The 14,378-nt window shown below is 38.9% G+C and overlaps 1 long non-coding RNA gene across 2 annotated transcripts in view; it reads left to right on the plus strand.

Moving 5' to 3' along the window:
• LOC110841323 (uncharacterized) overlaps positions 1 to 14,378 on the plus strand; it is a 498,304-nt gene that overhangs the window by 166,475 nt on the left and 317,451 nt on the right. The window lies entirely within an intron of this gene.

Raw genomic sequence — 14,378 nt, forward strand, 5'->3', positions numbered from 1 at the left:
AATAAAGATACATGTGTTACACGAATAATAGTCCCATGAGCGCATAGGCTCACACTATCTTTTCAAAGTTCGTTGCAGACTTGCACGTGAACATGACCATTCACTCAGTCAAAGGTTCTCCAATTTTTTAAGAAACAAGACCCCTTCTACTGGGACTCTTCCGTGTCAGATGAATCCATTTTACATCATACACTAATTCTTTAAGATTTGTTTTAATATTTAATATCTTATACGCCTGGATCTCAGAAGTAGGTTCTCTTCTCTCCAGGTTGTGTTACTGCATGCAACATACCCCGTTCATCTTATGCTCTTAAACCTGTAAAGCCAAATGTAAACCACAGGGTGGGTGGGAATTAAGTAGACATTAAATAATCGCTATGCATTGGAAATATAGAGGTTATAACCATTTCTCAATGCCTACTTACTTCCCACCCACTCTGTATATGTATCACCTTCTTTCACAATTAGCAACTCTGTATTTTGTATTTGTTGCATGATTCTCAGTTTAAACAGGGATTGTTACTTTAACGTCATTGACATAACTAATTATTATGTTGAAGTGTGATGTTTCTTTTTGGCTGAGGGCTGAATTTTTAAATATGATTTGCGCTACCTTCGACTTAAAAGGGTTAATCCAGTTGTCCACGTATTTGGCGAAGATTACAAATTATGTTGTTAAAAATAATACGAAGTATAATTACTCCAATCTTTATTTTGACAGTCCTTTTGACCATGAAAGCTCACACATCCCGGAGGCTTGCACAGGCAACTCGGTACTTGTGTGGAGCTACGTGAGTGAGGCACAGAAGTATTCTAGAAATGTCTGTGTGTTCAAATAGAACAGTGATTCAAATAATGATTATACACAGTATTTCTTTCCCTGGGTTGCAGCCTACTTCACCGTGACGCAGGGGTAAAGTGACTGAGCTACAAAAGATGTTCTCTTTTCCTCCCTGTCTCTCCTTGATGCTTTTATCTCACAAAAGGGTTAAAAAGGAAGAGTTTCTGTGCCAGTTTTCAATACTCCTCTTTCATACATGACCGCTCATTAACTTTTCGAGTTTAAGATTCCGTGTAGGGAAGATGGCACTATAGTCGCTGATGAGGGCATTTCTCACCCTAATCCAAAAGCGTTTTTCTTATTCACTGACTTTCGTATTCTTCTCGTCTGTTCCTTTTCAACATCTTTCTTCTCTACTCTGTCCTCTCGCTATTTTCTGATGTTCCAACTAAATCTACGTCTTTCAGATGCAGAAGCTCGTTATGAAGAAGTTTTAGCCAATTTTATGTTGCGGTGTTTGGAAGAACGTATATTTTACTAGTTTTGTATTCATGTATTATTTTAAGCTTTCTCTTTACTTCCAAGACCTTTCTTGCTTAGTCTTTGCGCCTATAGTTTCAAACTCGGAAGATCGTTTTTGAAAAGCGTATCGAAATTCAGTTTTTAGACAAACTCATGACGGTAAAACATGAAAGTTCAGTAGCTATCACTAATGCCAAAATCCACCAAATAACACTTCCTAGCTACATCTCTTAAAAGTTTGTATTTTTCTATGTTGTTTCTTAATTAAATTGTTCTGTTTTATTCTTATCAGCTGCAAGAATTGGTGTCGTAAACGGTCTAGACATCTGTTGAAAATGTAATAGGTATATTAGGTGTTTGATATCTCATCTCAATGGGATACGTATACAGCTTAAAAAATAATTTATTTGAAAGTTTGTTTATTATATCTTAATTCAAAGTGATACAGCGTGCCTCGTTCTGTAGTAACACAATTCGTTCTTGATCATTTTGAGTGTGCCTACAGTGGCGACATCTACACATAACCGTGTGTCACGACTTCAGTAGCCTATCAGAGCAGTTAGCTGTGAAGTGTGGGTGGCATGTGCCAGGAACTAACTCTCTTAATTACTCCTGCTGAAAGACTGGCGAAAAGTTCCGGCGACTTAATTACTTGGAATAATTGTCGCGCTCCGTCGTTATTACCGTGGGCAGCCATTACCCATTACACTTTACCCCCACAGCCCCTCTGCCTTCTGGCGCCTGATTACCTCACGTCTGCAAATCGTTCACAAAGATTCAGCGAACCCAAGCGCTGATTTAAAACAGCGTAAAAGGCTGTCTATTCAGTTCCCTTTGTTGTCTGCTCGAATAGACATTAAGACACTCAAAACTCAGAATAACAATTTTATTAAAAGTTGCGTTTTTCTTTCGAGTACTAACAGATTACACATTCGGGTTTTATTTATATGTTGAAGGAAGGGAAATGTTGTCTGTGTGTGTAATTATTACGCCATGAAAGCTAATATCAGGAATGGTGGTAAAGGTTATGCATACTGACTCTTAATACTAGGTGGAAGTGAGATTCAAGTTCCGACTGATTGATACCCAGGAAATATCTAAAGTACGCTTTGAATAGGAATCTCCATGGCCCGCAGACGAGGGGACCACTGACTGAGCTATCCTTAATCATATTTGAGTGATAAGAATGATATATTTAATAAAACAGTTTATATCCACCCTCTAGAAGGCTTTTGATATTGATATCAACGGATCGTCTACATTTGGAACTTCGTATTTTTTATTTCGAAAAGTAATTTCGATAACGTTTTCTTAAGGCTTTTAACCATGGAACGTTAATAATTGGGTTTTAACATCAGCACACAGAATCATATGACTATAGATCTACTTTTGCTAGAAACAGAGATGTATTTTTCCTTTCTGCCTCTCTGTTTATTTATTTATATCTCTCAACCTTTCTCTCCTCTCCTCTTCCTTCCTTTGCTTCTTTTACCCCTTTCTTTATTCGTACCATTTTTCATTCCTTGTCTTTAAGCTAGAAGATATCGCCACTTTCTTCTTACGCGGAAGATGAGAACTCACTTTTCGGTTGTGGTATGTGAGCTGATATAAACGCCTAATATAAATATCACTCGAGTGTGAGAACCGAAAGTCGCAAGGAGCGTGAAACATTTTCTTGGCTTCATGGCGGTGAGTGCGAAGTTGCTTTCTACTATGTAGTATTAATAATGTGTAAAGTCGTGGGTGGACGGAGCTAAAGATTTGCCTAGAGAAAGGGAATTAATTAGGCCTACAATAACAGGTTATATCAGAATGACTTTCAGTTTCCACTAGTTTAAACCCACCCCTGAACAGGGTTGCCCAGTTCTTTGTCCTGCTAATCAGTTATAATTTTATGCACAGACCTGAAGCTTGGTTTCTGGGGGGGGGGGGGGGGGTCACAGCTGCACTCCAAGGGACTAGCACATTGAGAAATGAGGACACGTACAAAATTTGAGACAGAAAACCTAAATGGAAGAGACTAGTTACGATGAACTTACTGAAATAACTTAGTCCTATGTGGTAAACGAATACGTTGATGGAGTGTGGATTAAATTATTTCACGATAGGATTCATTGGAAATGTCTGCTAAACACTATAATAAAGCTTTTTGTCTGAGTTTTCACTGCGGTGGATGGAGGCAGAAAGGACCTATGAAACGTCGATAAACTTCTGCCAGACTACACGGTACAGAAGACAGCCAGCCATCATCAAAAATTATTTGATCACGTTGCGACAATTTATCCACACAATGATGTTCAGGGCTACTAGTGTTACGTAAGTGTGATCCAATAATGAACCCGGATTGTTTGGGTTGCCTAGTTACTAGAAAAAGACAGACGTGGACGGGTTACACGATTACACGAGAGCGTGGTGTACACCTAAAAATAATCACTGAATGCTATCACGTGAAGCGGATTATAAGTTGCGATCGAAACGAGGTGGCTGACTTTCTTTGGTTGACGATCTGTTTAAAAAAAAACAGATGCTGTGATTTGTTTATTGGCAATGCAAAACTGGGGAAGGAACTCGAACTTTTACATGGACAAGGAGTCGTTAGTTCTGTCTGTGGCAACTACTACGCTTATATACATTTTATCTTGATAAACATTCGCCTTTAGACAAAGAGAAATCCATTGCCTTTTAGAATGTATGAACGGATTTTACTCTGTATGACCGAACGAACCCTTCGTTGGAGATAATGTTGAACCTTTCTGTGAGCCATCCATCAATGAAGACACTTGTGTCGCCGCTGTGGAGATGGAAGATGCAAGGGCAACAGATAGGTTATCTTGACACGCATCAGTCCTTGTATCTGCCGGCAGTTAATGTTTTTCGCAGTAGGGCGCCACTGTTCTACAGTCACGGTACTCTTTGGTCTGATGGAACTACCACATCTTTCCTCTTCAACTTTTCAAGAACTGAAATACATTTAGAAAATCCCGTTTCGGTCATCTTGTAATGTCGGGCTACGTACGCTGTGTCACCGTCTTTATCAGTTTCTGCATGACGTGTCTTCAGACCTACCCTACTTCATGGCTTCATGGCTTCATGGCTAGTACTTCCCACTGATTTAAGGATGCTTTTCGCTATTTTTACACGAGAAGTTACTTACCAATATGAAGTGGCGTCAGCCGACCTCTTTACTTCTGAACTTAATGAGATATTTTCTGCTATACATTTTTATATAGTTTTTTCAATTCTTATCTTGTGTGAAGTTTTGAAAACGACACAGGCGACACTTATTTCGTTTGCTAGGTGGTTTCTTAATTTTAATATTTTATTTTCAACATATGAAAACAGTCTGTAATATGCGTAGATACAAAATAAAAAGTTGCAGATGTTTTCATGTGGCTGTCTTTGCAGGGATTCTGAAACAGTTTACTCTGAGGCTCATGTTGCGAACATAAAAGACGTAAGGTCCAATTACATAAAAAGTGATTTAGGACTTTAGAAATAATTACTAACTAACTTAATGATGTCTAACGCTTGAAGTACATTTTCTATTGAATTGTGTGTTTGTAATTTAATGTGACCCTTTCAAAGCAATTTGTATGCTAATTAGATCATTAGACTTCCTAACCCTTTGGGAAACTCCGGTCTAGAAGCAGGAAAATATATCTTGTAAAAGAATGTCTTAGAAGAACTATTTAACTATCAAGTAAATCCAGAGAAACTTGTAAATATAGATGCAATCTAAAATCTCACGTCTATGCTAATGTTTCACCATGACTGAAACTGTGGTTTGACAAAGGCTTCTTACAGCGAAAGCTCGCTTTGAATCCTACGGCAGCTAACGTTAGATATATAGTGAATAGTGGAGTTCCGAGGCAAGTTTTGGAGTGTTAGATTGGAGCGGATCGTCAAAATATATAAAGTTTTTAAGATCACTTTTGTACAATATAAAGCAGCTTGACTGATGCTCGAAATCTTCTTTCAATTATCCGTTTAAAAGCGATTTAGTGCAGATATACAGGTGCAATACAACTCGGAGATAGACCATAAACTGATTTGCAAATTTTGTGTGAACATTTGGACTGGGTGAAAGAGTGACATTTTGAGCTTGTTTCCGTGATAACCTCAGTATCTTGTAAGCAAACAAGTTATGAACGATTTCATCATAAATTCTTCTCGGAATTCTATTTAATGTAATGACATGTTATTGAGGTTGGTAGACTCCGGACTCCCGCAGGACAACCTAATCCACTCAGGGATGCAAAGAGAGTGGCTCTGGGGCAGGTTTCTTTGTCTACAGTTCGGTTTTCTTCCTAGTGATAACCGAGTTCCTGAATAGTGCCGTAGGCTCGACCAATCGATATATCGTAACCAATTACTTTGTTGGAAAATTCTGTCGTAAACCTTGACTTGGATGAGACGAAAATATTGTTATAGATTTTAAAGAAAAGGTGTGAGGGAGGGTCTGGACTAACTTCAGTTCGTTTAGAATAGGGTTGAGTGATCTGTTGTTGTGGACACGTAACTGAACCTTTGGGTTAAATAACACGTGTGTACAAGTCAGTGAGTCAAGCACAAAAATAGATTATGTAATATTGTTTCAGATCACTGACATCAATTAGAACAAATATTTTGCTTCATGCATTAATACTAATTCCTGCCCACAGACCGGCTTTCCTGAACTCTACTATGGTTTTCCTCAGTAACTCCAGAAATATTCCAGGATAGTTGCTTAAAGCTGAACACTGCAGATTTATTCCACATCATTTCGGATTCATTAATCTTACTGTCAATAGACGCTGTGGAGCCTGAGCTACTGACAGCGTCGTTAAATAAATGATAAATAAGAAAACAAATGGCAAAATTTCTCGTGGTAAGTGAATGCTATGAGCCTGTTAACTCATTCGATTTTGAAGATTTCTCTCTTCTGGGTTGTTGCGGTGTGTAGTCTGGTCGATGTTAACCAACGTTTCAGAGGTCATACTGCCTCCGTCATCAGGGTGATGAGTATGAAGATTTCTGTCTTCTGGGTTGTTGCGCTGTGTAGTCTGGTCGATGTTAACCAACGTTTCAGAGGTCATACTGCCTCCGTCATCAGAGTATGAAGATTTCTGTGTTCTGGGTTGTTGCGCTGTGTAGTATTGTCGATGTTTACCAACGTTTCAGAGGTCATACTGCCTCCGTCATCAGGGCGATGAATCTTCATACTCACCGCTGTGAAAACCTCAAATCTTACATTCATTCGATTGTATTTGAGGGTGAACACCATCGAGATACTGGAATATCCTTGAAGAAACTGTGATCGTCGCGAGCTATGAGCATAGCACCTTTACTCTATAATTCAGCATTGCCTGGGTGACGGGAAGGGGGGATGGATTCTGATTCTGTTGAACCCCTCTCTCTCTCTCTTGGCCGCGTAGTGACTTCCGGCTCGGGGAGAGGGTTCCACAACAATGGAACTGCAGCCAACAATAGGAATAAGGGAGAGGGAACATCGATTATCGATACTCCATATATGCCACCCGTCAAAAATGCGTTCTTCACAAGTGGACATTGAAAACAGCTGGATAGCGTCTGTATCTTAAAGATGCTGTCATTTCACGGAAATTAATAAATAACAAAGAGCGTTTGAACCTGTGTGCATTAGTGTTTACGAATTTATTTAAATGCTGCGCGTTTGTTTATACAGGTATTCCTGCTACTCGATTGTTGTGGGCCATGGATAGTAGTAAAATTTACCTGCCATAATCATTCACGTCCGTCTCGAGACTGGATTCTCCATCTAGCGTAATAGAGACCAGAGATTACACACGATATGATATAGGTGAAATAATTCTGATATCGCTGAAAATGCATATCGTTGTAACGTAATGATTTTTCCTAAAGTTGAATGTATCATTGTCCTAATTTTCTTGAATTATTAAACTGTGTTTAGGTTGATATTTACAATAGTAAAAATAATGATATATACAGGTCTTCTGTTGAACCTTATAGATCGATAGTCGTAACCTAACCTAACCTTATCGATCGATATTCGTAACCTAACCTAACCTTAGCGATCGATAGTCGTAACCTAACCTAACCTTGTCGATCGATAGTCGTAACCTAACCTAACCTTATCGATCGATAGTGGTAACCTAACCTAACCTTGTCGATCGATATTCGTAACCTAACCTAACCTTATCGATCGATAGTCGTAACCTAACCTAACCTTGTCGATCGATAGTCGTAACCTAACCTAACCTTGTCGATCGATAGTCGTAACCTAACCTAACCTTGTCGATCGATAGTCGTAACCTAACCTAACCATATCGATCGATAGTCGTAACCTAACCTAACCTTTACGATCGATAGTCGTAACCTAACCTAACCTTTACGCCTAGATCAGCGAATTGCAGGGTTAAAGACGACGTCTAACTTCGGCAGGAAAACCACTTCAAGACATTTCGCATTTATTACCTTAGAGTCACTAGATCTGGAAATTAAGTAACCGGACTGATGATTCAGTGCCATGCTTCTGGAAGTTGTTGGATCTTGTGATTTCTCTAAATCATTCAGAAGTTTTTGTGTTAAAGTCTGTTTCGATTTGTTTGTAGTTCAGTATCGAAAGCTCTTATTGGCGCAGTGTTTAGTTTGTAATTTGCCTTCCTATACGAAATCTCTCTGAAGGTAATGGATCTGAAACAAACACCCTCAAGTGCCTCCGTGCGACATCTCTGTGTTCTGGAAATTGAAATTATTCTATAAATGTTCTCATTTCGATACAGATACCCAAAGCAATGTGACGTAACAGTACCGAAGGACTTCGTAAAGTAAAGATGTAGTTATTGTTGTGAACGTCTTGAAGCGACTTGCAAAAATGAAAATGGCTAACAAAGTCTCACATATGCCAACATAGCCTTCAGTTATGGGATAACGCTTTTGTCTGTTTCGTAGTGTCGATAACAATGCCATATGCGTAACCGGCGATTCACTGATGACTTAAACTGTATGTCGACGAACCTGCCATGGCTTGCGAACCACCATCTGAAATCCAAAGTGCATGAAGAGCTGGAATGCAGGTGATACCGAGCAACGTGGATAGGGGTCAGGTCAGATGCATCGCCTAGATGCTTACAAGAGCCGAGGGGTTAAAAATAAGGGCAGAGAGAGAACGGCTGTAACATCCCAGGTTTTTGTCGTTCGTTTCCATCCCCTTTTTTGCAAAACATTCCCTTCGCCCCATCTTCTCTCGCCCATTTACCATAAATCTCGGAGCAATGTCCAGGTGTGCAATATCATGCGCACTACGAGGGGTCCGACGTTTAAGGGAAATGGATGTTGTGCACAACCCATGGATATTTTTTTTTTCTTGGGGGTCCAAACTACCCCCTAACTTTGTCTCGGTTCGGGGTTGGAAATGGAAAGGGTGAGGTCAGATTAAGCCCCTCCTATCCCTATAATGGGGGCGGGTCCATCGCAACTCCGCCTCCCCCTTTCCCTTCCCGCTCTTTCACCCCCTTGTTCGTCCGTTTACCTCTCGCCCTTTCTCTCTCTCTCTCTCTAACCAACAGAGCAGAAATATGGCTGCTACCCTCTTTACTGCTGTTCTAGCCAGAGAATCAAATAACGAGGACTAATAGAGCATAATATAGGGTTGGGTAAAGACAGGAAGAGAGAAAAGTTAAAAGACGAAATAAATAACAAAAATGAACAGAAAACAGAAGGAACGTTGTGGAGGAAGAAGTGGAAAGAATGAGTTCCGGTAGGATCCCTACGGGGCCTGAAGATGTTAATGGCTTGCTGTGTATAGAGAGAGGTGTGTTAAATCGATGGGACTTGGTTAGCATCGGAGACGCCTCGCAATGCCATTCTCTTCACAGTAGAAAATTGCCTTTCAGGATTCATGGCAAGAGTTTTGGCTTAGGAACCAGACGACAGTCAGAATGCTAAGGAAATGACTGCAGGACAGTGCTCTTCTGCGTGCAGTGTAGAAGATTCTGCCTCATAATGATGCAAACCACGGCCCAGTCACTTACATACATAACAGTGCATTGCTTATTCAGTTCCCGATGCTTAGCAGATTACGTCCGAGACACAGCGATGTGTCCCTTTTCGTAACAAAGACGTAATAGACTTTTCTTAGCACATGTTACAGATACGTGGGTTTTAAGTTATCAATATGTTGAAGTAATTGAATGCTGGTCATCATTTGGGACGTGTTTGTCAAACTTACAAGAGAGTATTCGCTGGGGAATCTATAAAGATCTCCACCTACACAGGACAGCTTAACACAGACACACGTAGACACCTATCCAAGCCTCTAGCGGGATTCAAACTCACTATTCCAATGTTCGACTGGCCAGAAACCACTTCTTGAACGGAACGTCCACTATAATGCAGATGTAGTTATTTGAGAAATGAAATATGAGTAACTTTGTAAACGACTCACGACAGACAAGGAATATCCTTCTTCAAACATTACCGGTTATTTATCACTGTGTTTCCATTTTCATTTTACGGTTTGAATTTTACATTACTCTGATATCAGTCATAGTGGAAATAACATTTTGGTATTAAATTGTTGCTTTAATGACGCCGCTATGCGAACGTTTGAAACTATAACCGGTGACCAACAAAGTGTTTCAGAATCATATTAATCTCTGGTTGTGGAGTGCACTGTCAGACCAAAGAATACAGATTAAGAAATCTATTTTTCACAAAGAAATTGTTATGTAAAAAAGAGCTGTAATTTGTGATTTTCTTTCCATTCTTATGCCTATTTCTATCAGTTTTTATTGTAGTAATCGATTAAAGGTGACTATGTTACTATGAACATCCTGTAGGCTGGTATGTGGTTTGTAGGTTCGAAGTCAGCGTTGTAGACGAATACGTTCGTATGGTGGTGGTAGAACTTCGCGGAAAATGTGCTAAGTCAGAGTGGTAACAATGGTCCAGTCATGAAAGGAGGGGAATTCCCTGCATTGTTGTGGCCTCAGCTGATGTCTCAGCTCCCAGCATGCCATTGCGCTAATCACCTCAACTGTCACGCTCAGACCGTGCTGTAATTATTTGCCGGATCAACTCACAATAACAGAATCTTTCGTTGTCTTTTTTCCCTTTTTTTATAAACGATTCACTTTTATAAAATGCATTAGATGATTCTCTTGAAAGTCTTTGTGACTTGTCTTTTAATATCAAACCCCGATACTAGAACGGGCCACTTAAATCTTACAATGATCAGTAGACTCTATATATAAATTACTTTCCTCAGGTACTCCCAAATTGCCTCATATTTGTACAGATAAGGTCTTAATTATTGATGGAATTACTTTGACTCCATTTTTAAGAGTTCCAAGGAATTTTATCTGAAGTCACTTCTTTGATAAAATAATCCATGGAAATTGCAGGTATTTGGATTGCAGATGATACATGTGTGAAGTGATGATAAGTGACTTGCATAACTTAACAGCATTTATTATAGACAACAGAATTAAGCGGTACAAGATCAAACTGTTGATCTGAACTTCGGGATGGAATTGTGTGAATGTAACTGTTATCGAACTAAAGTCGATAATTCTCGTTCTTCAACAATTTCTGTCACGTAGGCCTAGGCAGTTTTTGAATTTGTTAATAGTCATATTTCTTTTGAGACGAGTATCATCGGAGCTCACTATCTAATAACATTAAACACAACACTTTAAATAGTTTATCTAATTTTTACGAACTAGAATTGTAAATTTTTAAGTAGGTTTAGATAGCCTTATTCAAAAATAATAATACAAACAAAAAAAATTAGCGAAGCTCATGGACTTAAAACTGTAAGAATAAACTTTGCTTGCGATTATAATCCTTAGGTTCACCAAAAATGTCTTTCATCTAAATGCCGCATTGTGCGGACCGACAAATATACCTGCACACACTTGAAGTTCGTAAAATATGGCACTTGATGTACCCCTAAACATTAACATCTCTCTTTATGCATTGAAAAACGCAATGCATCCAAATGCGCACAAGAGCAAGATCTTGCTATTATAAGCATGTATAACACTTGTTCGTAAATGACTTTAAAAGTAGCAGGTTCGTCATTGTCCATAGCTAGCTAGCCTATTCCAATGCATTGAACAATGCATAGCTTAAATACGGGACATTCATGGCCAAATACAACACACGCTTTATAAACGTACACATACACACACAGGCCCAAACAGCAGCAATTCAAGCCATCAGGTTTTAACCATTCACTTGGACCGTGACAATGCAGCAACCAAAAGCCAATCTTTCACACAAGATCGTATATACAAAGGCTGGTGCACTGTTATAGAGGTAGCCTGCTGAACACGCGAGCATTGAAAATACCCTCTAGAGTGAAGCTAGAACTTAGTGTTCTCAGTATAAAGAATCTTTAATTCTGTGTCTCTCTCTCTCGCTACCCCACAGACTGTTGGATTATTCAACGCATCATAGAGAGACATTTTTGTATAGAAAGGTTTTTCATTCATGGAACTGGATTTTTTTATAAATGTGTGTGTGTGTGTGGTAAATAAAGTAGCAAACTAGGGGAGGTGACGAAAGTATCGTTAGTAGTTCAGTGTAGGTCTGTAGGTCAGTGTGAATCCAACAGAGCAGACTTAGAGGCAGGTTCTTAATTTATAGCATCAGTTTCATAAGTCGCAACGCTGAAATGCAGGCAAGTGTCTGTACGTAGGACTGTTGGAACACTATATAGAGACGTAAGACAGATACGGAGTCTGATAGTCTTTGGCGAAATTTTAGAATTGCGTGATGTGTTTGGTCATTGACCCGTTCTTCTGAATCAAAGAGAATGGTGACCTTAGATCATAACTTGTAGCAGAATAAGTTAGTCTTACGGTGCCCCATAAGAGTTTTTTTTTGTTAAAGATAAACACGTGGCATATTAATATTTGTATATCTAACCATTACTACCAGACATTTATATAAAAGGTTGCTCCATACGTAAATTAAATACATAAATGTTTCTGATGATAATATCAAGCAGTGTTCATCAAATTGTTGCCAGTGCCAATGAAGATATAAAAGAATTAGGGTCTTGAAATTAGCATATTCAATTTGATGTAATTAGTCAACACATTTCTTGTAAGATAGTTGCTTGCAGCATGGTAATCCCTTCACGTAGGTTATCTGTTTAGATATAAACGCAGTTAAAACTACTTAAGGACGAATGCAGCAGTATCACGAGATGAGATCAGCAGCAAGGATGTAATATATTTAACAGTTAATTCATAATATTAAGATATATTTTAAAACATTAGAACTAGAACTGAGGATGAGAGTGCAATTGAGAGAAAAGAAAAATTTGCGATGCGCTTTTCAACAATAATTTATAAATATTAAATCGTAAGATAAAGCAGTTTGCGTAAGTGTGAGAAGTGATCTGATATCCTGAAAGGGTAAAGTACTTATAATATAATTTGATTTTATGAAAATTGTCCAATCACCTTCAATGAAGTGTTTATGATACAAATGTTTATCCAAAATATTATCCGTACGATGTGTACCTATTAAAGTTTAAGTTAATTAGATCATTTCACCTGTGAGTTTGAGTTTGGGCAAAGATAGACGATCAAGTGACTAATTTAGTGACATATCAAAGTACATGTTAAATTTGTATTGCAAACCTGATACTTATTCCCCTGCTTAAGACTTTATTTGATACAGCGTAACACAGTGGCTTGTGCTGTCATCAGAATAGCCGTTATGGGGTCATGTCATGTGCCGTAACATCATTATCAGCTGCAGCTAGTAACAAGTATGTCGCCCGTAGCGAATGTTTGTGATGCTGTGTAACGGAATATCCTCACAGATAAGCAAACCTGAGACTCAAGCGGAAGGTTCATTCGACATAGGATAAAAACAGGCGAACTACATTATACGTTCAAGGAACTGTTTAGCAGAATATTAAACGTCGCTATTTTAACCAAAAAGATTATTCTTCGTTAAACAGAATTCATTAACAGTTTTGAGGACACTCTCATGCAAACACAAGTTTTCTTAAGAGCTGGCCACATAACACGTTCCGTAACATTGCGGACAGACCGACATGACATGGCTAATAAACGTGATCCCTTTGTTACGAAACACGCCTGAGGGTTCAAGACATAATCTCGAATGTTACGTAAATATAATGATCGCATTTCCCCCTTTATTTCAACGGGCTTCTAGCTCTTGGGTTGTAATTAGTGAGTTAAAGTTATAGACTGAGCTACAATAGCGCGGGTCAGCCTTGTTTTGTGTGAACATCTACACTAACCGCACGAGCTACGTTACAATAGCTAATGTTGGTTAAACAGTTTAATGCAAGTGCTGCACAATTGAATTTTTGCACAATTCTGTATAGGCTACAATGCACCAAGAGAGAATGGCTGTGAAGTAGAGGAAAGGGACTTGGTTGCTATTGAAAGGACTAGTTGTTTGTGTATGATTCCTCCTATCAAAAGTGCTGTTACAAAGGAGGGGAAAGGATTTCATACTGTGGTCACTGTCGAATAGGTACGTGATGTCTTTGAATGGGGCGAGACTTAACTATTTCGCATCATCCTGGAGGTTTGTGAACGAACTCAAAAGTGTGAATGCCCCTGTTGTGGTGTAGTTACTATCCAGACGCGTGCTACGATCATCTCTAAATAGTACAAACGGTATTCATTGAAGGTCTATTGTAAGGCCAAGCGTTCAATGGGCTCAAATGTACAGAAGAAAAGACCTTTTGATTGTCAAATGCTTGTGTGTATATGTGTGAGTTTTTTTAAACCGAAAACATGAACCTTTGATTGTCTGGATGTCTGGATGTGTGTATGGGTGTATTAGGAGCCTTAACATGTTCCATATTGACAACTGAACTTACTTTGACTTCTTTTCAACAACCTGCCGCAAGTATAGAACAGGCTAAGTGTAGTTTCTCAAAGGAAATGAAGTCAAACTGTACTGTATTTCATTGTTGCGTGTAATGATTTGTATAGAAACTCTCTAATCCCAATTATATTATCGTTTGGAGCATAAAACGAGATGTGACTTGTTTACTGGCTAATAATATTGACTTTGCTCTGCCTTACTGTTGCAGCTT

Source organism: Zootermopsis nevadensis, unplaced genomic scaffold, assembly GCF_977971745.1.
Source record: "Zootermopsis nevadensis isolate Lab colony 2312 unplaced genomic scaffold, Znev_1.0 Znev_ptg000024l, whole genome shotgun sequence".
NCBI classification, from domain to species: domain Eukaryota; kingdom Metazoa; phylum Arthropoda; class Insecta; order Blattodea; family Termopsidae; genus Zootermopsis; species Zootermopsis nevadensis.